The sequence below is a fragment of the Globicephala melas genome, chromosome 3 (genome assembly GCF_963455315.2).
Source record: "Globicephala melas chromosome 3, mGloMel1.2, whole genome shotgun sequence".
Classification (NCBI taxonomy): Eukaryota; Metazoa; Chordata; class Mammalia; order Artiodactyla; family Delphinidae; genus Globicephala; species Globicephala melas.
In genome coordinates, this window is record NC_083316.1 from 1,141,120 (window position 1) to 1,167,545 (window position 26,426).

Below are 26,426 nucleotides of genomic sequence, written 5' to 3' on the forward strand. Positions count from 1 at the left end.
ATGTCTGGGGGTAGTTGTAAGACCCTTTATGTACATCTCCGGGGGTAGTTGTAAGACCCTTTGTTGAGACCTTAGACATACTTCTAAGGTCTCAACAAAGGGTCTTACAACTACCCCCAGAGATCTTCATACTAAGGCCACAATTTAACTGTGCTCATCCTGGTTTGATGTTTTCCCTGAGGTCATTTCTTATTTTGAGAGTCTTTTGCAGACTGAAGAGGCTCCAGTCAAGAGGCAGTCTTATTTTTTGACTCAGCAGGTCCCAGTTTATGTTTCCTCTAACTCTGTCTGAAAACTAAATATTTCTTATTTATTTATTTATATTTTTATACCCTCATCTCTCTGTCTGTATCCTATCATATGTGTCTAGGAAATTCGTTGGTACTTTCAGCTTTCTGCCAGGAAATACTTTAACCAAATCCACCAGCTCAGTAAGTATATTTTCTCCTCTCTGTGCTGCCATGGGGTGCATTGCAGCTGGATTTTCTGCTGCTATGTAGTGTGGGCTGCCTTCTCTCTAGCCCCCAAAGTACGATCTTCTTTCTGTCCTTCAAATCCTCATCCACCATCAGCTCAAGGCCCTTCCAGCCACTTGTCTGAAGTTTTTGGTATGGTGGGTCCCCATTCCCTGGACCAAATTCAGTTCCTGGAAGGTATTACTGTGAAATAAATTATCTCCAATCTTCATACTTTGAAACAAACCATTTATTTGCTCAAGGTTTGTAGGTTCAGGAGTGCAGGAAGGGATTTTCTGAGTAGGTTTCACTGATCCATGCCAGGCTAGGTGGCTGCAGCAGGAGGGTCCACTTTTCACGTGGATTTCTCTCTCACTTCTCAGGTACCTTGAAAGGGATGGCTGGAAGGCAGACCCATCTGGGCCTCTCATCCCCTCCGCTTGTCTAAAGGTCTGTCTAGATGATCTTTCCAGCAAGAGAGTCACACTTCTTCCATGGTTACCTTGGGCTCCAAGAGTGAGTTTTCCAAGAGACCAGAAGAGGAAGTTGTCATTCTTTTAAGACCTGGATTTGGAAAGTCACATCATTTCTCTGTGTTCTATTAGTCAGCAGTCACAGAGCTGGCCCAGGTCCAAGGGGAGGGGACATAGACCCCATTTCTCCATGGAAGGCATGTCAAAGAAGGTGACCCCATCTTTCATCTGCCAGAGCTAGTGACCATCACTCCTGAATTCAAAAGCAGGATGCATAACTTGACAATACGTTTTTCGACTTGTGAGTTTTGTTCATACTGGATTTTTAGAAAGCGTCTTAGGTAAATATACAGTTAGTATTATAATCAACAATCCCAGGACTGTAGAGAAATTGTGACGAGAACATCGTGAGTGTCCCAGCAACTCTGGAGTGTGTGGTTGGGTGTCGAGTGCACTTTACCACTAGACAGTTTACGTGGGGTTGGAGATCTCTAAGAAACAAAGTGAAGACACTTCTTTGAGAATGGGAAGAGAATGTGCTTTTTACAAAGTTTTCTTTTCCAGAGATGGTGAGTTTTATTTTTTCTTGTCTGTATAGATGTTTGATTTGCTCTCGAATGTTCCAGCAGGGAGGAGACTAGGAGAAAGCACAGAGTGCAGAGGTCTGTTTGGTGTCATCTTCTCCCTCATTTTCACCATCAGTGGTGAGAGCAGCACACTTCCTTGCAGAACTGAACTTAGAGGCGGGATCTTCTTCAGTTTTCTTTGGCTCAGGTGCAGATCTGGCATCTTGATCCTTTTTGCCATCTTTCCTCTCTGACCCCTTCCAGTGGTCTCTGTTCCCTCCATTTCCTGGACCATGGCTGGAGTTACCACTCTGGTCTTTTGGGACACTCACCCCATCTACTCTATTTTCATCTTTCCTTGCTGGTCTTCCCTCAGATGGTTGAGCTGGAACTGCTTTCCCTCCACCACTTGTAGGGGACTGCTGCTCTGTGTCTGAGCTCTGAGCTCGAACAGGAGGTTTAGAACTTTGCTTCACCCAAGCATTCTCCTTTGGTGGAGGGGCTGGCATTACCTTTAGAGGCTGTTCAGGTTTGGGAGGCTTAGAAGTTAGAGACTGACAGTTTTCCTCTTTATTGGGTGTTTCATTTTCTAGAGACTTCTCACTCTTTCTCCTTCGTGCATTTCTGCCAGATGTGGCTGAGGTCCCAGCCCGTGATGACTCACTTCCTGTCCTCGACCATTCCCGTTCCTGAGTTTCTTCATTTTGCCAGCTTGGGTATCTCTCCAGAGGCCGTTGTTCTAGCTTTGGCTCATCCAGCTGATGTCGCAGTTTCTCCTGTTCCTTCTATAGTGGCTCTTCTACTTGTTCTCTAGCAGTTGTGCCAACAGGCTTTCCTCCTCCAAAGAGAGAGGCTGCTCGACTGGACTGGGACATGCTAGCAGAGGAATCGTCTTCCTTAGGAGTACTCCGAGGCTTTAGGTTCAGTTTGGGTCTTTGGGGGGACATCTATCATCATGCCTACAGTCATCCCAAGAGCATGCATCTCTGGAGCTCCATGACTGGTCATCTTGTCTGTCATATCTGTCTTTATAGCAGTCTTCACCTCCTCTGTAGACGTCATCCTATGGTACTCACTACCAAACGCTCTTCTGCCACTGCCCATCCTGGCATAGCAGCCTCTATTGTAATCTCTGCTGCCTCCGTGATCACAGCAATCTTGGCTCCATATCGATCCATGTCCTGGGGTGGGCCATTACGGTAACTGTCCCGATACCCATCACGCTATCGGTCTGAATAATAACGATCTCTATATTTGTCTCTAAGTCTTCATCACCTGTTCTAGGTGTGTGGCCATCAAAGCTGCAGCATGACGGGGCTCCAATCTGTATCTGTTTTTTCAGAATCCTGATTTCTGTCTCGGCTGAAAGAACAATCAGAATTCTCCTGTTACCTAGAAACTCTTCACTGAGGCTCAGGGCACTGAGCAAGGAATCCAGGTCCTCAAATTCAGCATAACTCAAACTTTTCAACCTCTCAGGATTGCTGGGTTCACCCAGTAGACACACTGCACTGATGTTTAATCCTCTAAAGAATTCCTTAATGGAGTCTTCTGCCGCATCATAGGGCAGGTTCCCTAGAAAAGCAGTGTAGGGTGGCAGTTCGGGAAGATGGCTCCAGTCAATGGCTCAGGCTCCCAGGCAGCCCGTGGAGCAGTGGGCAGGATGGAACGGTCATCTGGAGGTGCCCTATACACGTCATCATCATTACTCTGCCAGTGGTTGAGACATGTCCTTCTAGGTCATCTGTTTCATCAGCTCAGCTATCTGGTTTGGGGACTTCTGCCACCATTCCCTCCATCCTCAGCCAGAAAGTCTGTCAGGGAGACAGTCTTCCCCTTCTTATTCTTCTCTTTTGCTGAGGCCGCCATTTGGGAGAGGGCGAGAGAATGCAAAGGCACAAATATTTTTATTGGAAACTCAGGTTTTAATCTATGCCAGTGATGAGCTTAGTGGTTTGTAACTGGTCCACCCATCACCTGGTTCGAATAACACCCATCTCCATTGATTGGCATTCTCAGCATTCGTGTCTACCTACTAGAATATTTCCCAGTTTCATTCCATGTGGGCTCTGAGCAGGAAACTCCTTGGCTGCACTTTCCTTATAGCATCAATACCTTCCTCAGTTTTCCTTACAACAAAAGAGCTAGAACAGCTCCCTGAGAACTCTCCCAGAAATGCCTCTCTGAGGGTTGATTCTCTTCTGAAGCCCTTTCAGGCTGGCTTTTTCTCTTTGACACCATGGATCACGTCAACCCCAGGATGGTTTTGTTGCAGGTGAGATCACACGACATATTTTAAAGCCTAGATGCAGGACTCAGACTTTCCCTTTTAGCTCTCATCCTTTCCTTAGGCCGATTTGTGCTTTGTTAGAACTCAGACTCCTCCCTGCTAAACATCGCATGAATTACTACAGCTGTACCTAGCTCAAGAGAAAAATGAGTTTTTAAATACATAAAACATTGTTAATGCAAAAGTAGTTTGGGTTTTAAAAGAACCTTGTCAGGGTTGGGATTTCATACATGGCAAAGCAGCTTCCTCGCTACCATCTACTGAACGTCAGCCCTCGACACAAGGGTTTGTTAAAAACAAAACAAAACAAAAAAAACAAGCTCTTGTCCCCACTAAGAGTGCAGGTTTTATCTGTAGACATGGGCACTTGCTGGACCCTGTCCGAGCAGCGGGGGGATGGAGGCCATGACCTCCCTTGTCTGTTAAACTGACCAACCGAGGACAAGAATGAAGGTCACCTGGTCATCATGTGGGAAACTGTGGCCTTATTTAAAAGTGTGCACAGATATACGCGTCATCAGAGCAGAAAGACCTGGAGTCATCACCCAAAGCCTTCCAGTGGATGCCTCCAGGGAGGGCAGGGCGTGGAGGAGAGGTTAGGACAGACACGTGGTCATAGGCTGTGAGTATCACTCAGCAACAACTAGGAGAAATTTGGGGAAGACAGGAACCAGAGCAGAGGGGACGGTGCTGGGGGTCTTCTAAGATGCCCCTGGAGATGCTGAGGTCCCAGCCCTGGTGTGACCCCCTCCCCTGAGTGTGACCCGTAACTGGTTCCTAGCGAACAGAAAGGATGCCATGAGGGGTGGCCTGGGTCTGTGCATCTAATGCAGGGAGCTAGTCAGTCTCCTTTAGTTTGATGGGTAGCGTACTTGGTCTTAATCCTACCATTTAATTTATCTTTTTCGCATTAACTTTTTCCACATTTTAATGAAAAATTTTAAATACACGGCAAAATAGCAAGAATTTTGTGATTTACAGCAAACACTTGTTCACGCACTGCCTCGGTTCTCTCGCACCCTTCCCTGTACTTCATGACACACCCTCGCGTCTACCCTGGTTCCGACGCATATCGAAGCCAGTAGAGACCTCCGTACACTTCCTCCTAAATTTTCAGCACACACGTTATTATCTAAAGTTCAGTATTTGTTTATAGATTTTTTAAAATTTGGAGATAAATATTATAAATATTTGTAAATTATAAAGAAAATGTCCTCATCTTAATGAACCTTCTGTGTTTTGATAAATGTATCCACCTGTGAAAACCGACCCTCTAAAAAGACAGGCATTTCTCCAGGCCATGAAGTTCCCTTGGCCCCTTCCCTGTCCCTCCGTGCCCCGAGCCCCCCAGAGGCAACTACTGCCTTTTCCAGCTGCCTTGTTTTTCCAACCTAATTGGTCTCACCTCCTCTAGATCTTGGTGTGGAGTGGAATCGGTGTCTCCTGTGTGAGACCTCGTTCCCTCAGGGACTGCTTCTGACACTGACCCAGGTCCTTGTGACAGTAGGAGCGACTTCTGTGGTCTGAACACACTCCGCTGTCTGTCGTCTGCTCTCCCGTTGGTGGGCAGCGGGCCGCTTGGGTTTTGGGTGTCAGGAACAAAACTACGGGGAGCACTTGTGTACATGATGTCTTGTGGACACACACTCATTTCTCGTGGGGGAAGAGCCAGGAGAGGCTGTGCTGGTGAGTAGGTGAGTGTGTGTTTAACATGTAGAGGGCCGCGTCCCAAATGCGGGATGTCCCACTTCAGTGATGGCATAGCGTGGAGGTCATAGTCTGCATTTTCCTGATGATTAATGATGCCGCATACGTTTAATTGGGCTTATTGGCTATTCTCACGTCTTCTTTTATGAAGTGAGTCTTCAATTACTTCTGTATTAGGTTGTTTGTCTTATCATAGAGTTGTATGATTTCTCTGTGCGTCCTCCAAACGGGTCCTTTCTTAGGTATGCGCTTTTCAGATATTTTCTCTCAGTCTATGTTTGACCTATTCATATTCTTAATGGTGTGTCTTAACAAACACAAGTTTTACATTTTAATTATGTCCAATGTATCCATTTTTCTTGACAGCTATTACCATAGAAACCAAGAAACCTTTGCCAAACCCTCGGTCACAAAGCCTCACCTCATTCTACTGTCTATTTGCTGTGGCTTTTGCTGTTTCCCACCCCCATTTTCCCAGCTTCTATTAAATTAATACAATCTACTTCCTTCTTTTCCCGCCGTTGGTTTTAAATTCAGATCTAACTATAAATTGGATAAAGCTAATCAATATCTCTATGAATCACCTGATTGTACAGGGACCCTTAATTCCAGTCTCCCTTTCCCACCAGCCTATCTAAGAAACTAGTCATCTAGCACTTTTGTGTCTCCTTGTTACGAAACTCTCGCTGAAGTTATCGAAGTTTGTCAATTTCCTTGGTTACCATCTCTCCCGGCCTCATACCTCTTGATCATGGGTTCAGTTTTTTCTTACTGACCATGCCCTTTGCTCCATCTGCAGGGGGGCTTCCTGAGTCTTACTGTCCTGTCTTTGAATGTGCCTTTATTTTCCCTTCAATCTGGAGGGATGATCTGACTGCTCACTGATTTCCGAGTGGACAGTAGCCAATTTTCCCCTTAGCTCTATGAGAGCGCCCTGCGGTCTTCTGGTGTCCCTGGTGGGGCGTTTGTGGTGGGTGGGTCCATCGCTGTGTGGGTGAAACTCCTCTTCTCACTGCTGCCTCTGAGAAAACACCAGCAGGCTCCCCTGAGCCATTCCCTCTCACTTTTTCTAGGGTATTTGACTCAATTTTTATTAAAAACTCTGTTTTTCTTTTATATTCACATTTTAATGGTTTTGATATTTAAATAATATAATTAAATAACAAATACAATTGCCCCAAACAACTTTGGAAATACACACAACTGACAGGACTCATGAACACGCGACTGGAGGGGCAGATGAACAGGGAATCGGGAGAAGCGGGAACAGGGTGTGCTTTGGATGTTGGTCCACGTGCCTCGGCGCCAGAATGGGGCGTGTCTCAATCCGCTGAATGGATTCAAGGGTTCGGGGGGGGTGCCTGAGAGACCTGCTTTGTCAGATGGCTCAATTATCGCCACTTTGGAGGTCATTCTTACTCTCTCGCTCCCTATTTCTCTCTCTCAACACTATAATATGTATTTTTTTAAGTGCTGGGCCAGTGCCCACGGTGTTTACTCTCTTACAGTGGCTGGATTTTAAAGAACGGGAGCATATCCTTTTCTTGACTTGTTAAATATCACTGAGTGTTTACCACGCGGCAGAGGCTATACTGAACATTTGATTAATAGTATCTCATTTTTCTGTTATGATAATTTTACATGTTGGGTTGTTATTCCTATTTCTGATGACAAAATGTAAAGCTTAGCCTAATTTAGGTTAATTTACCAAAGACTGCATAGCCCTAAACTACTATGGAATCATGCAGGTTAAAATTAGACCTTAGAAAACGCTGAAGGTTGCACAAGTGTGATCGCCCATTTCCCTGTCCTGCACAGCCCCTGGTGTTCAGCGCTCATGGTGGAGCCACGTGCCCGTGGGGAAGGAGGGACGGAGCGACGCACACTTCCTCCTTGCAGATGCTGGCGTGGAAACCAAGTGAAAGGTAATAAAACGGCAACAAAGTTTAATGTGAGGACTCTGGTGGTTTTGAAATAAACCGTCACCGGCTCACCTGCAGGTCCTCGGAAGATGGAAACAGGTCCCGCGGGCCCGCTGCTTTCACTACTCAGAAGCAGTGTCTTCTCCTTCCGGTGCAGGATGCCGACTGTTGGAGAAAGAAGTGTCTGCAGTGCACGCAGGAGAAGTGGGTGACCTTTCCACTCACTGTTTTAAATGCCCAATACGCACCATGACCTTGCATCCAGCTGTGACCTCCTTTGCACATCCCTGGTTAGAATGTGCAAAGGAGGCCCTTGTGTTCCAGCAGGCTCGGGCCATCATGTCTCATGCACCACATCACAGTCATAAAGCTGATGTTACAAATGCCAGACAAGAGCCTAGCACACGTCTTCCTGGTACCTGGCTTTACCTGTCCCAGGTATTGGCAGGGAGAGCCCGGGTCAGCCCTGACTCTGCAGTGGATCTAAGGAGGGTCTGGTCGGAGCAGCCTTTCTCCTGGGCACTGGCCCTTCCGCAGCCCCGGGGAGAGGAGAACCTTCCGCCCGCCCCAGCACAGATTCTGGAGTGGAGTGGGGGTCTTCACACAAGGGTCTGCGGAGGGGTGGGTGTCCCAAGTCCACGAAGACTAGTTTGTGGCCCATCAGTGTTCAGCCTCTGTTTCTATGCCATCTGACGTCAGATAAACAGACGCAAACATTAACAGCATGTCCTACCTACCACATGTGGAGAGGTGTGTTTTCAAAGCCTTGAACTTTGCAGTTTTCTCCTTTGCCTCTGATGCCACGCGAGGGCTCCTTCAGGAGTTCGTGAGCCAGAGCCTGCGAGTCCGGCCCTGCGTCTGGAGCTGCGTGGACCTCAGGCTGACCGTTACCTCCCTCATCTGGTGACCTCACCCCTCACCTCAGGGCTCAGAGGATGCCTCCTGCCACCGTGTGGTTTGATTTCTTCAGCTTCTGCCCATCTTTGTCGGGTTGTTTATTCCCACATATCAGACCGGATGGGGACCTTCTGTTCACTCCATCCACACTTGTATATCTGGATCAAAGTGCTGCAGCTGACAGGGCTGGGGCAGCCGGGGGGTGCGTGGTACCCACCTGCCAGGGCAGAGATGCTGTCGGAGCTGCATCTATATTGGGCAGGATGCCGGGAACAAAGAAGGTGGTCCTTCAGCCCAAGAGGGCTTGAGGTTAGTGTCCATGCGATTTTGAAAAGCAGCCACGAAACCGGCAGCCTCTTAAATGCACGTGTGCACGCCCAACACCCCGCAGAGCTCACGTCCTGGGTCCTTCCTTAGAGCATTTGCAGTAAATGTTTGTATTTATTTATCTGCGTCGCTGTGTCTGAGTGGGACCACTTTCTTCTGCCTGAGGACGGCGTCCCGTGTTCTCCTGGAGATGTGACTTTGATGCCTTTTTTTTTTTCTTTTTGTGGCCACGCCACACGGCATGCTGGATCTTACTTCCCTGACCAGGGATTTAACCAGTGGCCCCCAGAAGTGGAAGGGCTGAGTCCTAACGCCTGGATCACCAGGGAAGTCCCTTTGATGCCCTTTTTCTAGACACTTCTCTAGGGTCTCTTTCTTTTTCTTTCACTTTTGAAGGGTATTTTCTTTTTCTGGGAGTAGAATTTTAGGTAGACCTTTTCTTCCTCTAAACACGTGAAAGACGTCATTTTCTTGTCTTACAGTTTTGTTTTCCTCTCCAGTTTCTTTCCCTCCTGGTGTTAGACGCTCAAGTCCTTTGGCCTGAGATTTGTCTCTGATGCCCTCAAACACCTTATTTTTTCCGACAGCCCCTCTGGTTGTTCTTGGCGTGAACACCGTTCTCCTGGGAGCTGCCCGGCCGTGGGGGCCCCGTCGGGGCGTCTGCCCCATCCAACACCTGAGCAGCACACATGAGGCCGACGTGAGCAGGGTTGGCGGAGCCCTTGTACCTGCCCCACAGACACGTCTCCCGGCCTCCGTGGACCAGGCGCTGGGGGGGACTAGAGCCGGAGTCAGGGTGGCGGGGGAGGGGAGGGAGTGAAGTCTATTTTCCCTTGAAACCAGCTTCTTGCCATGCGTTTATTCTCTTCTTTTCTTCATCTTGATGTAAAATATGAAGTTGATTGAATCTTGTTCTTTCAATCAACCCTGAGTGACCCACAGGACCAAGTGGTTTCAGGCTCGCTTTGTAGACGGGGAAACGGGGGCAGAAAACTGCAGTGACCTGCCCTGACCTCACAATGAGTGACCTTCCAGGGCTGGACTCTTGGCCTCCTGAATTCCACACGAAGTTTGCTTCAAAGGAGCCCTGAATGCCACTGGGCTGCCAACCTGGCATCTAAAACTCTCAGACACACACCCCGGCTCCCAGAGGCTCGGCTCCAGCTTCCGTCCCATCTCTGGAAAATGCAGCGCAAGCAGAGACGTACGAGAGGCTACAAAGATGTACAGGTTTTGTTCCTCTATTGACGAGGGGGTGGGATGCTTTCCTTGTCCCGAATCCCCTGCTGCTGACCCACAGATTCAGGTAGCAGGGCCGCCTGCCAGCGAGGCAGAGCAATGGTCAGGTTTGTGGGTAGCTCGGCCGCAGCTCTGTTGTTTATCAAATACTCATCTGGGTCTCGCTGCCAGCGAGCTCTGCAGACGCGAGTGAAGTCCATAACCAAGGAACTTTAAATAAAGGAGATTTTTCTGGATTACGTGGGTGGGCCTGATCGAATGGGTTGAAAGACCTCAAGAACAGAGCTGAGGCTCCCCTGAAGGAGAAAGCTCACGTGTGGACGGCAGCACGGGCCGGTGCCCCAGGGTCCCAGCCTGGCCTGCCCTGTGGGCTTCAGACCTGCCTCGCCAGACCCCACGGTCTGGGAGGTGACGCCTTGCGGTAAGTCCTGCAAAAAACTGATATGCATCTCTTGCCGATTGAGCCTGGTGGACCCGGATGGACAGAGGGCTGATCCTGCTGTAAACACGAGAGGCTGTGCCTGCATCTGTGACGACCGGATGAAGACTGCGGGGACAGTGGTCGTTGGGGCTGAGGACCGAGCCAGGCCGTGAGCACTCCCTGAGTGTCCGGGGGCCTCCCTCCGGTGCCGGACGCATTGGACATCTTGGCCGACGTGTCCAGGGGCGGCCACTGCACTCCCACCACCAAGGGGGTCTTGGGTTCCTGCCCACCCTCAGGACACGTGGCAGAAATGGGTCAGCGGCTGGAACCCGCCTGCTCTAATGGTTCTTACAGGTTTTCATCAGTTGTTTCCCAGCAGAAGTTTCCACTTTCCAGCCAACAATTTCCTTTCATCGTAGATTCGCTTTAAACAGAGCAGGCACCAGGAAGGCGAGGTTGGGCTGGTTCCCAGGGCAGCTTTGGTGGGGCTGTGGCCTTGACGGGGGTGGGTGGCCACGCCCTTTGGGGAGCGGCCACGCCCTTTGGGGAGCGGACACGCAGGAGGGTGCATCGCCCCAGGTCGGCGCTGAGGGAGAACGAGAGTGCGGCGCCCATCTCTCGGATGCGGGAGACGCCATGGTGGACCCCAGCGGCAGGGTCGGGAGCCGGGCACCTGTCCAGGCACAGCATCCATCCTCCATTCCTTCATCCTCCCAGCTTCCCCGTTGATCAAATCTGGGGCCTGCCAATTGCGACTGTGGGAGATGTCTTAACAAACAGACCCCTCCCCCCACCGTCCAGAGCCCTCGGGACGCGGCTGCAGAGGAAGGAGGGTGATGGGTTCCAGGACACGCAGCAGCACTTTCCCTGCCGCGAGCCTCCTCGGAGGAGGAGTGAACACACTCCTTCTGTTGTCACAACACGGGACTTAAGGGCTGAGGAGTCCTTAAGAATCACAGCTAATCACTCTGGGTAATTACTGTCAAGTTAAGTGCTGGGCTTTCTCCACAGTGTGATTCCCTCTTAGCTCAGTGCCGCGGTCCAGGCGATGCCCCCTGAAAATCTGTGCCCTGTCTCCCTTATTGTCACGGTTCTCTCTCACGTTGGGGAAGAGCCCCATCGGGCCCTGGAGCTGGGGTGAAGGCGTGGCGTGGGCACTCTGCTGAACCAGCTGGAGCTTCTGGTTCCCGCTCAGCAAACCAGCCCGGCCACCAGGACTGTGCTTCTGGGCATCTTCCACGGGCCGCTCCCGGGGCCTTTGCACGCCCTGACTTCCGCATCTCAGCACCTGGCATTGCTCGAGGCTCGGGGCCGCCCTCCCATCACCTGTGCCCACCTCACTGCTTTACGGCCAAGCAGACTCACCCTGGTCTCCCCTCCCCTGCTGTCCTCTACCCCCACCCTCTCCCCTCCCTCTCTCAACACTGAACGGAACACTGGATGCTCTCCAGGTTCCAGGAGGCTCCTTGGCACAGTTCATGGTCCAGACAAGAAACAAAAAGAAAAAGAACTAGAGATTTCTTAATGAGCCTGCTGCCCTCCCCAAATGGCCAGGGGTCCCCACTCCCCCAGACCATTCGTCATCCGTCATCGCCTTGGGATTAGACGGGATTCCTTTTTAAACCTTGGGCAATTAGATTATCAAGATCGTTTTTCCTTAAAGGGATGGTCTGTCCTTAGCCCATAGTCATTTAGGAGACCCCTCTGTCCCTACACACAGATTGTCTTCACTCCACCCCCCTGAGGGCGTTTTCAGCAAGGATTCTCTTATGTGCAGCAACAACAATGGTAGGAAGTGTAAGTGTTCAGATCACGTTTTTTATAATACAGTTTTTATTTTGCCGGGAAACTTGAGGTTTCCGAGTGCCCTTACTTTGGATCAGATTCTGCTATGGCGGTGTATTTTTTGGTACAAGATTTGACCTGGATCATCACTTCACTGCAATTTGCAACCCCCCAAACCTCTCTCTAGTCAGGAACCTAAACATTTCCCCTGGACTCTCCTCTACTTCAAGCTTAAACTGTCCTTGGTAAACCTTTTTGTCACTGCAACGCTAAAATACGCTCTGGATGGGAAACCCCGGTTTTTGCACAATATTCAGTTGGTTGAGTTTGGGGGATAATTCCCCCCACATGGCCCCTTTCTCCAGGGTCCATACGGATCATGGATCGATTTTCCTGGGTTCCATGTTATGAATGGGAATTAGGCTTCCAGAGTTCCTCAGACCTGCACCCGCATTTCCCTCAATAAATCACGGGTGTTTCAATATAATCACGTCAGCATGCTCTTGGAAGAAACAGCGTGCTATTAGATTTCATTATCCCATCACAGATCATTTACAGATCGTCCGTCACTTACTATAAAAATGAGTCCAGAATGTTATTCTTTGTAAGATGCTTAGACACAGTAGCTCAAGTTACGGTTTTGAAGACATTTCTTGATTTCTCGTCCTCAGCTTCTGACTCTAAACCTCAGAATTACTTATGGGTCACATTGTATTAACACAAAATCTTTACCATTCTTTCATAAATGTTACTGCAACACCCCTGCAAGAATTACACTAGTCACGCGTAGCTTTCTAACAGGAAAAATATTACCATTCTTATTGGTGCAAAAAAAATGGGGTGCCGGTTCCTTGAGTGAGTTCAGAGTGCGTTTGCTCTAAGGGATAGAGCAGCGTTAAAATGCAGATTCCCAGGTGAGTTTAGATAGACCCGGGCAGTACTTTGTGGAGAAGCCCCAACACCTAACTCAGGCCTGGTGCACGTTCGCTCAGTGGTGAGTGACAAGCCACACGGCGGGACCTGCGGCCCTGATGTCAGTTGAGCAGATTATGCCACGTTGCTCCCCCCGCGTGCTTCCCCTCTGAAATCACTCCTGCAGGCCCCTCGCCAGGTTTGCCAACACGGGGAGAGAGAAGGGCAGTGGGGAAAGCCAATGGCAGCTCCCAAAGGACCAGAGCTGGACGCCAGCCCCGTCACACCTGGTCGGGGGACGGTGGGCAGAAGCCCGCACCGCTCTGTGTCCGGGCTTCCTCTCCGGGCCTGGTGACGCCCTCAGGCTGCGAGAGTTCCCTGAGCCTGGGTTTGCAGGGCCCTCCCCGCAGGGCTCAGCGCAGCTAAGCTCTCACCAAGGGCAGCTGTGTCTATGGGGACGACTTTGGTTTGTGCTGTCTCCTCTTCAGTTAGGGACATCTGTGTTTCCATGCTGACTTCTAAGGCCCTGATTTTGGGTAGAATTGAGGCCTTGAACTCCCACAGGACTGGGATGCTACCAACTCTCCTGTTGAACGATGGCTGAAAGGCCTCCTGCAGTTCTGAAGCGTGGCTTTGTGGGGTGCAGTGTTCCCGGGGCCCGGGCTCAGCCAGGCTGGATTGGAACATCAGTTCTGTCACCTGCTGCTGTCGACCGTGAGGCTCAGCTGCCTCATCCATGGGCGGAGCTGACAAAACCCATGTCCTGGAACGGGGAGCCCACAGAGTGCAGCCCACGTGGTCCCCCAGCCCCCAGGGCGGCCCCACGCCATGAAGTCAGCTGTCTGTTTCCCAGGTGCACAGCTGTGCACAAAAGACAAGAATTTGTTCTTCAGATACCTTCCCACAGGGGGTTGGAGCGGACATGTCTCCTTGGACCCGGGGGCCCCAGGGCGGCTTGCATGTCCTGTGCCTCTAGTAGGAAATGTTACGTAAACAGAGCTGCTGGTGTAGCAGCGCAGGGCCTGGGAGACGGGAGGACGCACTGATGGCTTTCGCTGGTTTTGTACCGTGTGCCTTTGAAAAATGTTTGGAGGAGAACCTGACGTAAAACTCTCCATGTGGGGCCCCCTGAGCTCTTCCCGTCAGTGAGAAGCCACTTCCTGCTCTCCCCCAAAGATCCTCACATCCTTTTCAATCACAGGATCAAAAACTGTTGATTAAACATGTCAAGAATATTTTGTGGTGTCCATTTTCAGGGTGACAGTTAGGCTTCTTCACCTAAAACTTCACGCATGAATCTTTAAAAGTGCTAGGAATTGTGGGGGATTCTAGAAACAGAGTGCCCACGTGGTTCACACTTGACCGTCCACGCTTGTTTTAACCGCACGTTCATGTGAGCAGCAGGCACCGCTGGGAGCTGGTCAAGGCAGGTCTTGGTTAGGCTCTGGGGATGCACAGGATGAGGTTGCACAGAGAACCGAGGGGAGATCGACCAGTAACCAGGTGACCTCAGAGCAGAGGCGGGGGGTGGGTGGCATCAGCCAGTGGGGTCCAGGAGTGTAGACAAGGCCCCAGCCCAGCTGGAGGAGAGCTAGCAGGTGGAGAGAGGGATCTGGGATGGGAAGGGCTGCCATGTGGGCCCCCCATCCTCAGAAGCAGCAGCAATTGAGCTTGGAGGAGGAAGCCTGCTTGAGGGTGTCAGGGCCACTGCTCTGTGCGCGCACACGCCCCGACCCTGTGTGGCCCGGGGGCCCCAGCCTCTCCCCAGGCTTGGCCCCAAGGCTCACTGAAGCTCAGATGTGGGCTGAGTGTATAACGCGGGCCCACAGAGAACCCCGGCTTCCTGTTGCCTTCCTACTGGTTAAAGTTGCAACATGGTTTTCCTTAATTAAACACACTAGCATGGGAAGGTTAAATGGCTTCTCTACGGCTCCGAAAGCTGCAGATGGCTGCAAGTTCCATCCCAGGGGGGTGACCATTGAAGGTGCCTGATAAGGTCCTGCCAACGGGCCTCTCCCAGCTATGGGATCCGCTCTGCTGCTGGCTGGGACTGACGGGCTTCATGGCAGGAGGTATCGAACACTGGCCAGTTCCGTGCAATGTTCATCTTTCTTTCTTTCTTTTTTTTTCAGTTAAAGTATGGTTGATATACAATGCTGTGTTAGCACAGTGATTCAGTTACACATACATGAGTATATATTCTTTTTCAGATTCTTTTCCCTTACAGGTTATTACAGAATGTTGAGTGTAGCTCCCTGTGCTATATAGTAGGTCCTTGTTGATATCTGTTTTATATATACTAGTGAGTATATGTTAATCCCAAGCTTTTAATTTATTCCCCACCCCCACCCTTTCCCCTTTGGCAACCAAAGTTTGGTAATGTTTGTTTTCTATGTCTGTGGATCTATTTCTGTTTTTTAGATAAGTTCATATGTATCTTTTTATTATTCAGCCATAAAAAAGAATGAAATAATGCCATTTGCAGCAACATGGATGGACAAGAAATTGTCATACTAAGTGAAGTAAGTCAGAGAAAGACAAATATCATATGATATCGCTTATATGTGGAATCTGAAAAAAAGGGTGCAATGTCCATCTTAAGGAGAAGATATTTAAGTTAAATTGTGAAATAGCACAAACACAACTGCGTCAGACATTAGAGAGGGTGATACTGCATAGGTCCGTTTGACATGCAAATGGTAAAATTCCCACAGGTGCTGACAAAGGGGCTGTTCCCCAAAGGTGGCCCGAGCCACTTCCGCAGGGCACTAGGGAGCTTTCCTGAAGGTGCTTTCGTCCTGGGGGTGCAGTGGGGAGGGCTGGGGAAGGAGACAGCCCTTCTGGGACGCGAAAGAGCTTCCGCACGAAGCTGCTCAGGTCAAGAGCCAGGTGCCATCCTGGGTCCTTCTTGGGCCCTTGCACCCATGTCTGGCTGTCACCGTAGGATGGGCCCACCTGCCGCTCCCCCTTCACGTCAGAGGCGCTGGCCCGGCTCTGTCCCCCCGGCCTGGACTGCTGCAGGCTGCGAGGCCTCCTCCGACTACACCCTGACCCCTCGGAGTCTGTTCTTAGCACAGCAGCTAACGTTACCCGCTGAAAACACAGATCAGCACCCTTGACCCAGATACAACCCCCAGTGCTCAGCCCCGGGATCTTACTGGGGTGCCCCAGTCTCCCACAGTCCAGCCCTGGCTGCTTCTCCAGCCAAGACAGCCTTCTTGCTCTGCTGCAGAAGCTCCAATCTTGTTTCCCCCAGTTGTTAAAAAAGCAAGATCTTGTTAGGATGAGACACGTGTGTAGCTGAAACAGACACGTGCCACCGTCCCAAAGGTTCCTCAGGTAGCCCTTCAGTTGTACATTGGGTAAAAAGCCTTTTCACACTGCAGTTCTGGGAGCTGCGTTCCACCCCCTGGATCCTCCCCTGGGCCCTGCCCTGGGATGAAGGAGGAGGGGACTTGCAGAGACATGTGTCCATCATGTGGTCCGCCCTCGCTCCATCGAGGCACGGCTGCAGCTACCTCTCGCCAGGTGGGCCTCAGAGCGAAGGCGTCAGCCCCTCCAGTCCCGACAGCACACCCAGGAGGGAGGTGCGTGGAGAGGGAACCCAGGCAGGTTCAGGGCCCGTCCTGGGACTTGAGTCCAGGAGGAGTGGCTGCAGGCTTCCCGCCCTTCACGTTGTCCTCTTCTGCCCCTGCTGGCCTTCTCACGGGTGGCCCTCTACCGAAGGCAGCTGTGCCGTCTTCGTGCTCCATCATTTCACTGACATCCATGTGCCCCAGGCCGCCAGCCCACCCTAAAACCCTCCCACCCCCATGCGTTGTCTTACCCCACTGTGTGCTCTCTGCAGCATCGATCACCAGCTAAGAGGACCGTTTATGTAAATGTCCGTGCACTTGTCCGTATGTCCCACCAAACAGAAGCTCCATCAGGGCAGGGACTCAGGGTGGACGTCAGCTGGACAGGGCAGTGGAGGACAGGGCTTCACAAGCAGGTCCTCAGGGGCTCTGCCCTCGTGAAGACACATAGCTCTGTGCACAGTGTTCTAGGAGTTTAACCCCTCATCCAGCCCGGTTACTAACTGGTGACACAGGAAAACCAATGCTACGTTTCGGCAATTTGCTCAGACACGCATGGGAATTAAAATCATTTCTCAGCTGCCCATGAACGACTTCGTACTGTCCCCAGTCCATGTTGACCTGGGCAGGGCACTCAGCCAGCCACGGAAACACACTCCCAACAATTGCCTTTCCCACCAGGAGATCTGTTTCTTTTCTTTCACTTTTTAAAATAAATCATATTTAAGTTTTTTTTAGGAATCTTGCCTGGGAAACTTGGGAAATATTTCGGTTCTTAGCAAATAAATTTTTGTAATGGGGGAATAGGCTTATGGATAGAGATTTTTTCCCCAGTATTTTCTAAGTGGTGTGTTTTAAACTTTTTTTTAGAGTGCAGATTTTGTCCTAGGAAAATATAGGACATCTGGTCCAATATGAAGGTGCTGTAGATGAGCCCTGTCTCATAGAAATATGATTCAAGCCATCTGGGTAATTTAAAATTGTGTAATAGCCACACTGAAAAAAAGTAAAAAGGAACAGAGGAAACAGATTTTAATATATAATTTATTTCACCCAGTACATCCAAAATATTATTAATTTAACATGTTCCTAATATAAAAAATGTAGTAAGATCTTCTACGTTCCTTTTTGTACTAATTCTTTGAACAGTGTGTGTTTCACACACGCAGACCCTCTCAGTCCGGACCAGCCACGTTCCAGCACTCCATGGCCACTCGGGGTGGTGTTCACAGCAGTGGACAGCACAGCTCCAGAGTAAGGGTGGGGCCGTCAGCCTGCCAGCCTGCTGAGTGTGGCCCTCGAGCTAAGAATGGAGTTTACAGTTTTAAATGGTGGGACAAAGAAACACAGAAGATGCGGTAGGGACCACAGGTCACGATGTATGGGTTTGTTACTTTTAAATTGAGTTAATCAATAAATATTTAACTTTTCCTCAGTTTTAACTTTAGTAGAAAATACAGATAGATATAACTCACATAAACAAAAAGCTCTGTGGAGGGTTGAGAATCACGTCCGGTCTGATCCCAGGTAAGATGACGACGTGCCCAGAGAGGCCCCAGCAAGTCAGGCAGTACCGCCTGGTACCACGCACGTCACCTCTCATTCCCCGTTGCCCTTCTCCACGCTCCTTCTTGCCCACAACACTTCTCATGTGCAAGGGTTCAAAGTTGGAAGCTTACTTCCTATTCGCGGAAAGTCATTATGAAGAATATTTTCTGCTTAGTCGTGTTTTATTGCTGTTCTCGGTCTCTGTACCAGCTTCGGTGTAACCGGAGGAAGCTCACTGGGGTAAAGTGTGCCGAGTGTGCCCACGGAGAGAGTCCCCACTGGTCTGAAAGGAGGCATCGTCTACATCTTTATTTTACAAGATGACTGGCTGTCATCGCTTATGTCTTAGGTGACCAAACTTGCCGATGTATTATTAATTTTCTCTTAAAATCGTCCTGGCAGGACACGAGAATATGTGTCCAGCCCGGACCGGGGGGTGGATGGGGGCTCTTGGCTGCGTCGGGCAGGTTTCACAGCACTTTCCTTCCCGTCAGCTCACCTGGAAAAGCCCCTGGTCCTGGTGTCCTGTGAGATGGCTCTGCCTCTTGTGTGGACTGACCTGCGGTGGGAAACTCAGCCAGTTCTCAGGACGCCCACGGGCACCAGGCAGCCCTGTCTCAGCTACCCTGGACCTGGGAACCCCTGGTTTCCCCGATCCGATTTGGGGACCAGAACCCTGAACGTTGTCCCCAGCACCCTGGCATCCCTGGAGGGACTTTCTGCTGAGACCGTGGGGGGCTTCGGGAGCCTGTGAACACCCTGCACCCAAGCCTGTTTGCCTGGTGGGTGGGCTCATAGCGCTTCTCACCTCCAGGTGTGAACAGATGAGAACTCCCAACCACCGGCCGACAGGGCATTTCGCTTCAGCGCTGCTCTCCCCGCTTGGGTGCAGGTACTCGAGTGAAGAAGGTGCTGCCCGTGAAGCTGCTTCCTCAGCGACACCTGCCTGTGCTGATTGGCCCTTCGGCCGCCCCCATCCACGGAGCTGGCCGGGTGGTGGAGGACGGGCCGATGTCCCACGCAGGCCCTTTCTTCTGGTTGATGTGTCCACTTCCCTAGGGCGGGGAGCATGTTCCTGACTGTGCAGCTGTCTGCTTCCAACGGTCGTTACGTGTTCCACTGGGCCAGCAAGAGCCACCTTGACCAGGAGGTCATGCCCCCCCGTGCCCAGTGACTGGTTGGCACAGACCTGGCCCCTGGACTCCGGTGCTGTCCACGCTGTAGACTAAAGACGTTCTCAAGGTGAATCCGGCCTGCAGTGTCAGCACCACCTGGGGACTTGCTGGAGACGCAGACCCTCAGGTCCACTCAGATGCTGCAGCGTAGGGCCCAGCAATCTGTGCCTAACCAGCTCCCAGGGCTTTCCGAGGCTGAGGAACCTCCCATAGGACCAGGGTGGGTCTCTCTGGCAGCTGAGACCACGCCCCTTCCTGCTTCCCTCACCCCTGTCCTGAAGCATCCCCGCAGGACGCCCCCGGCACGAGAACCCTCGTCCCAGGGTGAGCTCCTAGGAACCGAGGTGGCTTTCTTCTCACTGCTTCAGGTAATCTCCAAACTAGAACGAAAGTTAAGTTCCGTCTTTCCCTACCTTTTAAGTCCTATGTCTCTCCTACCCACAAGAGCCCAATAGCAGCGTATGGAAATTCAGGGCAAAGTGGCTCATGGAAATGATTTAATGCATCTAAAATTGGACTTTTTAGTTTTTAGGGTAGACCCAATGCCCAGGGGTGGCCACCACTGTGTTATTTCCTCACTTCTCCTTTAAAAATTCAGTGCAGTCAAAGGAAAACACCCAGAAGGAAATAAATCCACGCATTGGGCTATTTTTCAGGTCTAGTACACGTAAATATCAACTTTATATTTGAAATAAGATCACACAGAGGCATTTCACCTTGCCTAGGACTCGGCTGTCCAGTACGGCAACTACCGGCCACACACGGCTGTCTGGCGCCGGCGATGTCGCTGCCCTGAGCTGGGATGTGCCCTGCCTGTGAGCTATACACCGGGTATCAGAGACTCAGAGAAGAAAAGAAGGCAAACTGTCTCATTAGTAACAGTTGTAATCGATAGATTACATGCTGAAATGATAATACCTTGGCTATGTGGGGTTAAATAAAATATATTATTAAAATCGCTTTCACCTGTTTCTGTTTCTGTTTGTAATGTGTCTGTGGGAAATTTAATAATACACATGTGGCTCACACTCTGTTTCTTTTGGACAGCGTTGGCCTAGAGGATACCGAGAGAGCCAGCTCGACAGTGAGGGACCTGCCAGGCTGCCCTTCCATAGGCCAAAGAGGCTGGGCAAACAGGGACTGGAAAACCCAACCCAACTCGACCCACATGGGCTTGGCTCTGCCGGGCACTGGCTCCTTAGGTGGGAATGAAGGTTCTGGAACAGTGTGTCCAAGTTCATCTCATCAAGTCTCCCTTTCGTTGTTTTTGGCTGCTGGATGCCATTCCACTGGCAATGGTGCCGTTTGTCAGCCGGGGAGATTTTTAAACCCACAGGAAGTACATCTGGAAGACACGACCTGAGAACCATAGAGTCTGCCTGGGGAGGTGGGAGATCTTTGCAGGAGGAAATTCCACAGTTTCCCGTGGGTGGGTCATGGGAACACTCAACAACCTCTACTGGCAGGAAACTTGTCTTCACATTTGCAGTTAAATGTTTCCTCCCGATCGTTCCAAAAAATAGAGGGAGAACGGCTGGTCGCCAAACAGTGTAAAGTCCTTTGGTTCAATCAAAGGAACGTTTTATTTTATCCCTTACATTTCTGTTCCACAAGCTAGATGAGCTTGGTTCCTTGAATAAAGACAACTGTGATTTTTTTTTCCTATAAGAAACAAAAGAAAGGCAATCTGGCAAGTTGTCCATTTGTATGTAGGCAAGACATGGGATTTGGGTCTCGACAGGTATCTGAAACCACAAGGTAATACTACCGTGCTGTTCATAAGTTCAGAACCTCAGTGCCACAACAGCTTGGAAGAGTTCTCTAGTTTTGTTGCTCATAAAGTCCTTATGTTTACCCCAAACTACTCTCCGTGGCAACACGCCTAAAGCTGAAGGGGGAGTTCAGGCTTCCTTCAGGTAATTCAGGGTCCTCTGGACAGCAATGGCACCCTTGCGGTCTTCATGTTGGACTCGCCACTGTCGTGAGACTGCGCGCCAGGGAGCTCCAGCGGCTGTGCAGGCGACTGCAGGTGACACTGCTGCAAACAGGCATACGGGTGTTTTCTGGGCTTGAGACGCAGTCAGATACAGGACCAGCTGTGGCATTTGTAGGGTCTAGTGAAAAATAAAGCATGGGACGCTTGTTTAAAAATTGTTAAGAATTTCAAGACGGCTATGGCAAAGCATTAAACTAAGTGGGAAGCCTTGCTATGCATGGGCCTTGGGTGACTAACAGGCCACACGGCCATGGAGCTGGGCCTGGCTTTAGAGCACAGCACCGTGGGGACAGTGCTCAGGTGCTCCCCTTTGGTCAAGCATGACACTGAGACCAAGGGGCCAGGGAAAGGCTTGATGATGCCTGGGTGGTAACCTGGGAAGGAGAGGTGGTGGCTGAACAGTGTGGATCACGTGTGCCTGCCGAGAGCTCGGACAACCTCTCTCTAGGCTCCTGACCAAGGAGAGAGGAAACCATTCTCATCGTCAGAGAGGACAAAACATATCCAGGAAGACAAATATTTCTGTGGTTGTACTTTTATCCCCTCCCTCCCTCCCTCCCTCCCTCTCTCCCTCTCTCCCTCCCTCTCTCCCTCCTTCCCTCTCTCCCTCCCTCCCTCCCCCCTCCCTCCCTCCCTCCCTCCTCCTTCCCTCCCTCCCTCCCTCCCTCCTCCTTCCCTCCCTCCCTCCCTCCCTCCCCCCTCCCTCCCTCCCTCCCCCCTCCTTCCCTCCCTCCCTCCCCCCTCCCTCCCTCCCTCCCTCCCTTCCTTCCTTCCTTCCTTCCATTTCCTTTCATTGCTCTTGCCTTTATTATTATTATTTTTAGCACAGGTTAGAAGTTTCATGCAGAGGCACTGAAGCTCACTAGCCTCAAAGAACTATATCAAAAGCCCCACATTTGGTCCCATTGAAATGACAAAACATTAAGCACGCAGTTATACTCTGTATCTCATGCTGAACAGCTGTCTTGAATTTTTTTCCCCTCAAAGCCACGTGTTTCCAGGGGCGTTGGTGGCTCTGTGTTTCCTGTTGAATTGGTCTCCCCTCCTCCCCCCTCTGTTCCCACACAAGCCGGCTCATGAGTGAGACACCCAGTGCCTCAGTTCAACCAGACGGACTGCTGGTTTTAAACCAGGCCAGGTGCTCATTCTCGCAAAGAACCACAGACCAGTCCACACATACAGACACGATCAGTACCTTCCCGGACCATCCTGGTCTTTCCTCTTTGGCTCAGTGCAGGTAGGTGTTGTCTGATTTCATTTCAGGGTCCCCAAGGTTGAGCTCTGCCAACTGCGGGTGGTGAGTGGGCTCCTCTGTTTCCGTCTGCCCCAATCCTTTCTTCTGAGCGTGAATTCCTTTCACTTGGTCCCTCTCTGGCATCTGAAAGCAACTGGGAGCAATGATCTGAGCAGCAGCCTCTGTGCCCAGGTGCTGGGTGACCCACCCAAGCCTCCTGCCATCCAACTCATTAACTGTGCTCCGCGCGGGACACGCTGAGGGTTCGGGTGTCTTTCCAGAATGGCTTGGCAGGAGCCGGGTGGTTTTACGACAAGGAGGGGAGGGAGAAAGAGGGGGTGGAGGAGACCCGATTCAGCTGTGACTCGAACACCTGTCCGCGCAAGCCCAGGAAAGCCTCTGTGCGCCAGCGCGCAGCCCGAGCGCAGGAGTCTCCAAACCAGGGTTGTAATTAACTCCACAACATCTCCAGGGGGTTCTGGAAAGAGAGGCAGAAAAAACCTCGTCTCATCCTGTCAGGCACCACGAGGCCCCTACTGAGGTGTTCCGAGGACGTTAAAACGGGGAAGTCTCCCTAAAAGAAAATTAGAACTTGCTTGTGCTCTTGGGGTGCTGGCTGGGCGTGTGGTTCCCATTGCCTGCGAAGCTCTTCACCCACAGTCTTCACTGCTTATTCAAGCTCTGGGTTTGGTCCGTCCCCTGATGCTGTCTTTGCCAAAAGACCCTCTTCATGAACTTTAAAGTCCGTGAGGAGTTTTTAGGAGAAGTTTATCAATAAAATATTTTGTGAGAAGGTCAGAAAACAGTGTGAGCTCCCTCCTTATAACTTGTTTTACTGAGCCTTTCTTCTTAGAAATAGGTTTTTATGTTTGAATCAAATAGCCACACAGACGATACACCGAAATGGAAAGCAGTTTTCCATGTCAGATACCCTAGCCTGTGCTATGAATTTAACCTTGTCTGAGTTTGACTATTGCATCATTGGATGTAGTAATGGGGCAAACTGGGTGAAAGCGAACAATGGCAGACCTGACTATCGAACGACTTCACGGCCCCTGAAACACACTGAGGAATTTGGACCAGATGGATGAGACCTGACACATCCAGGCAGCGGCAGAGGAGAAGAGCCACTTAATGGATCCCCCAGGATCGCCCTGGGAGGATGTACCATCTTCGCCCATTAAATATTAACTGGCTCTGGGATGCTTCCTGGGCGTCACAGGCCCTGCGCCAGGGGAGCACACGTGGGGTGAGGCCCTGCTCTCCGACAGCTTACACTCAGTGAGATCTGGGGAGGCATCCAGCCACCGTTTTACATGGTGGGGGGGGTGTGTGGAGACACCCCAGCGGCATGGCCCGTGGCTGCATCTTGCCCCAAAGGGCAGCAGAAACCACAGCTGCTGAGACCTGCATTTGGAACCTGCCCTTGGTGGACCCAAATCTCACAGGGTCTCCTGGGAAGGACACGGCAACCCGCACACAGTCAAGGATGGGAGAGTCAGGGGAGGGATGGGCCCGTGAGTCTGTGACCGGAGACCCCAGGAAGGTGTGTTTCCACCTCCAGACCCGTGTCTCCTGCAGCCTCTCAGTAGAGGGAGGAAGGGTGGCTGCGAGGACGGGACTGGGCAGTTCCTGAGGTTTTGCCACGAGCATCCACAACGTGACCACCTAAAAGGAGGCGTGGCACCTGCTTCCTCGAGCTTCGGGACAGAACGTGGTGGCAGAACATGGTGTGTCTGCCTTCCCTGGGCACATGGCGAAGTCCCAGCTCATGGTGCCCGTGCACTGTTCGCGTCTCACCAGTGGTTTGTGGCTGGAGAGATGGACGCTATGTCCGGTCTCGGACCATAAAGGAACCGTCCTCTATCTCCTTTCCCAGCCCAGGGTGAGCTCAAGGCCCCATGCTGGGCTGGCCAGGACACAGCTTAGGTCCCTGAGTGTCTGTGTGGAGCAGAGGTCTCTGCCCCATCAGCTCTGCCCTGTGGTTTGAGAGGGAAGTAACATTTTGTGGGGTTTTATGTCCGTTTGTTAGAACAGTTAGCCCGCCCCTGCCAATCCCGAGACAGGCGAGAAACATAGTACGTGAAACACGTCCCTGGCACAGACTGAATGAGCGCATCAGGCGGGTTTACTAGGATCTGAGTCACACAGTGACGTTCCAGGGAATGAATATTAAGGAAAAGTCTTCATGGAAACAATGTGCCGCTGTGATCATCTCTTCTTTTCTAGGGTTTTTGGACCTGAGTGAAGGTTCTGAAGGCTTGGTTTTGCTCCACGCCCAGACATGGGTCCTGCCCACACGTGTCTGTGGGTTCTAGTCACTGACAGCAGGGGGGGTCTTCACGTTCACGTCTGCTTTTCTTACCAACCTCCAGGAACACAAAAGAAGGGAAAAAAGAATTTCAATTTGTCAATCAATGCATAAATGCCTCCTGTCTTTGGAAAGAGATTAGCTCAGGTCAGGGTCTAGAGGAAACAAAGTGATGCTAAAATAACCACAGGGTTGAAAGGTAGCTTCTGAAAACTAAAGGGAACTAAGAGGTGTTCATAGAGCCCACCTGTGCCTCAGGGCAGGCTCCGGCCCTGTGCCCACCTGTGCCTCAGGGGAGGATCTGGCCCTGTGCCTGGGACAAATCAGGGCCCCATCGGTGACGTCAGGAGGCGGGGTTCTGCTTTGTTCTGTGTGCGGGGAGGGTGGCTCCCATCGCCTCCCCATCCTCCCAGCAGATCTGCTGGATGACCCAGAGGAGACAGATGAGCGGGTGAGTTACGGGCTGCAGCCCGGTGAGCCCTTAGCATCCCTGTCACCTCCCTCGCCACCAACATGTCTCCTGCACATCATCCCCACGGTCCAGAGTAAAGAGGGCCCTGAGAGTGGGCAAGGGACCCCGTCCTCCTCCTCTGAGTCCCAAGTGCCTAGGACGGTGCCTGGAGAGGGACCGAGGCTAGTGGGATGAGTGGTGATGAGTGAGCTGTCCGCTCAGCGTTTAAGGGCGGGATTGATGAGATGTCTGTCCCAAGTTTCTCAGCCACCAGTGTCGGCTCCGAGGCCCCAAGATAACGTGTTTCTTCTCAGGGGCTGCTTCCCCAGGAGGTTCCTGAAACGGGGCATCAATTTGCTGAGGTCCTGTGGTGTCTACACAGCTCGGGGGCGGGGTTCTCTGGAGGCCAAATGGTCAGTGTTCAGATGCTGAGGCTTTTATAGAAATCTAGCTCAGGATTTCCTCCACAGTTAACATACTGACAAATAAAAATAAATTCTGCTTTTAAAGAGTTCGGATAAGTGTTGGCTGGAAACTAAGATCAAGGTAACGTTTCGTCAATCAATACCTTTGGGAGGTTGATTTGATGACACGTCTGGCTGCTTATGGTGGCTTAATAGGGCTTTTATTAGATGGAAAGTGGGGAGAAAGGGATGAAAAGGGTATTAACTCAATCCTCCTCTCAGAGCTTCCCTCTGAGCAGGTGTCCAGGTGTGGCCAAGCCCCCCAAGCAGTCAGAGGACAGGGCGTCTGAGGTGGGAGAGGAGGGCTGTCCCTCGGTCACCTGTCACCTCAGTGGCCCCCCTCTCGCCCACACCGCAGCTGTGAGGTTCGGGTGACCCAGAAGCTTAAAAAGGGCAAGACTGTCGATTCCACAGGGTCACTGGAGAAAGTCCCCAGAGTGCTGTTTGGACAGGGATACCTGGATCCCTGACAGGCTACCGTGGCACCTGGCATGCGTCCTGGAGAGGCCGAGGAATAGAGAAACCCCCCCGCAGGCCAGCCTGGCCCCCAGAGGCGTCAGCGCCATGGTCTACGGGAACACCGCTTTCTGTCTCTGAATTGCACAAAGGTGAGGTGAGGTGCTGCTTTGCACTGGCCGGGTCACTGTAGGAGCTGGCTGTAGGCGTGGACCCCAT

General features: G+C 51.2%; 1 pseudogene; it reads right to left on the minus strand.

The window, feature by feature from the left end:
- Positions 1-1,565: 1,565 nt before the first annotated feature.
- Positions 1,566-3,363, minus strand: LOC115853244 (eukaryotic translation initiation factor 4B pseudogene; annotated as a pseudogene).
- Between the last annotated feature and the right edge of the window lie 23,063 nt (positions 3,364-26,426).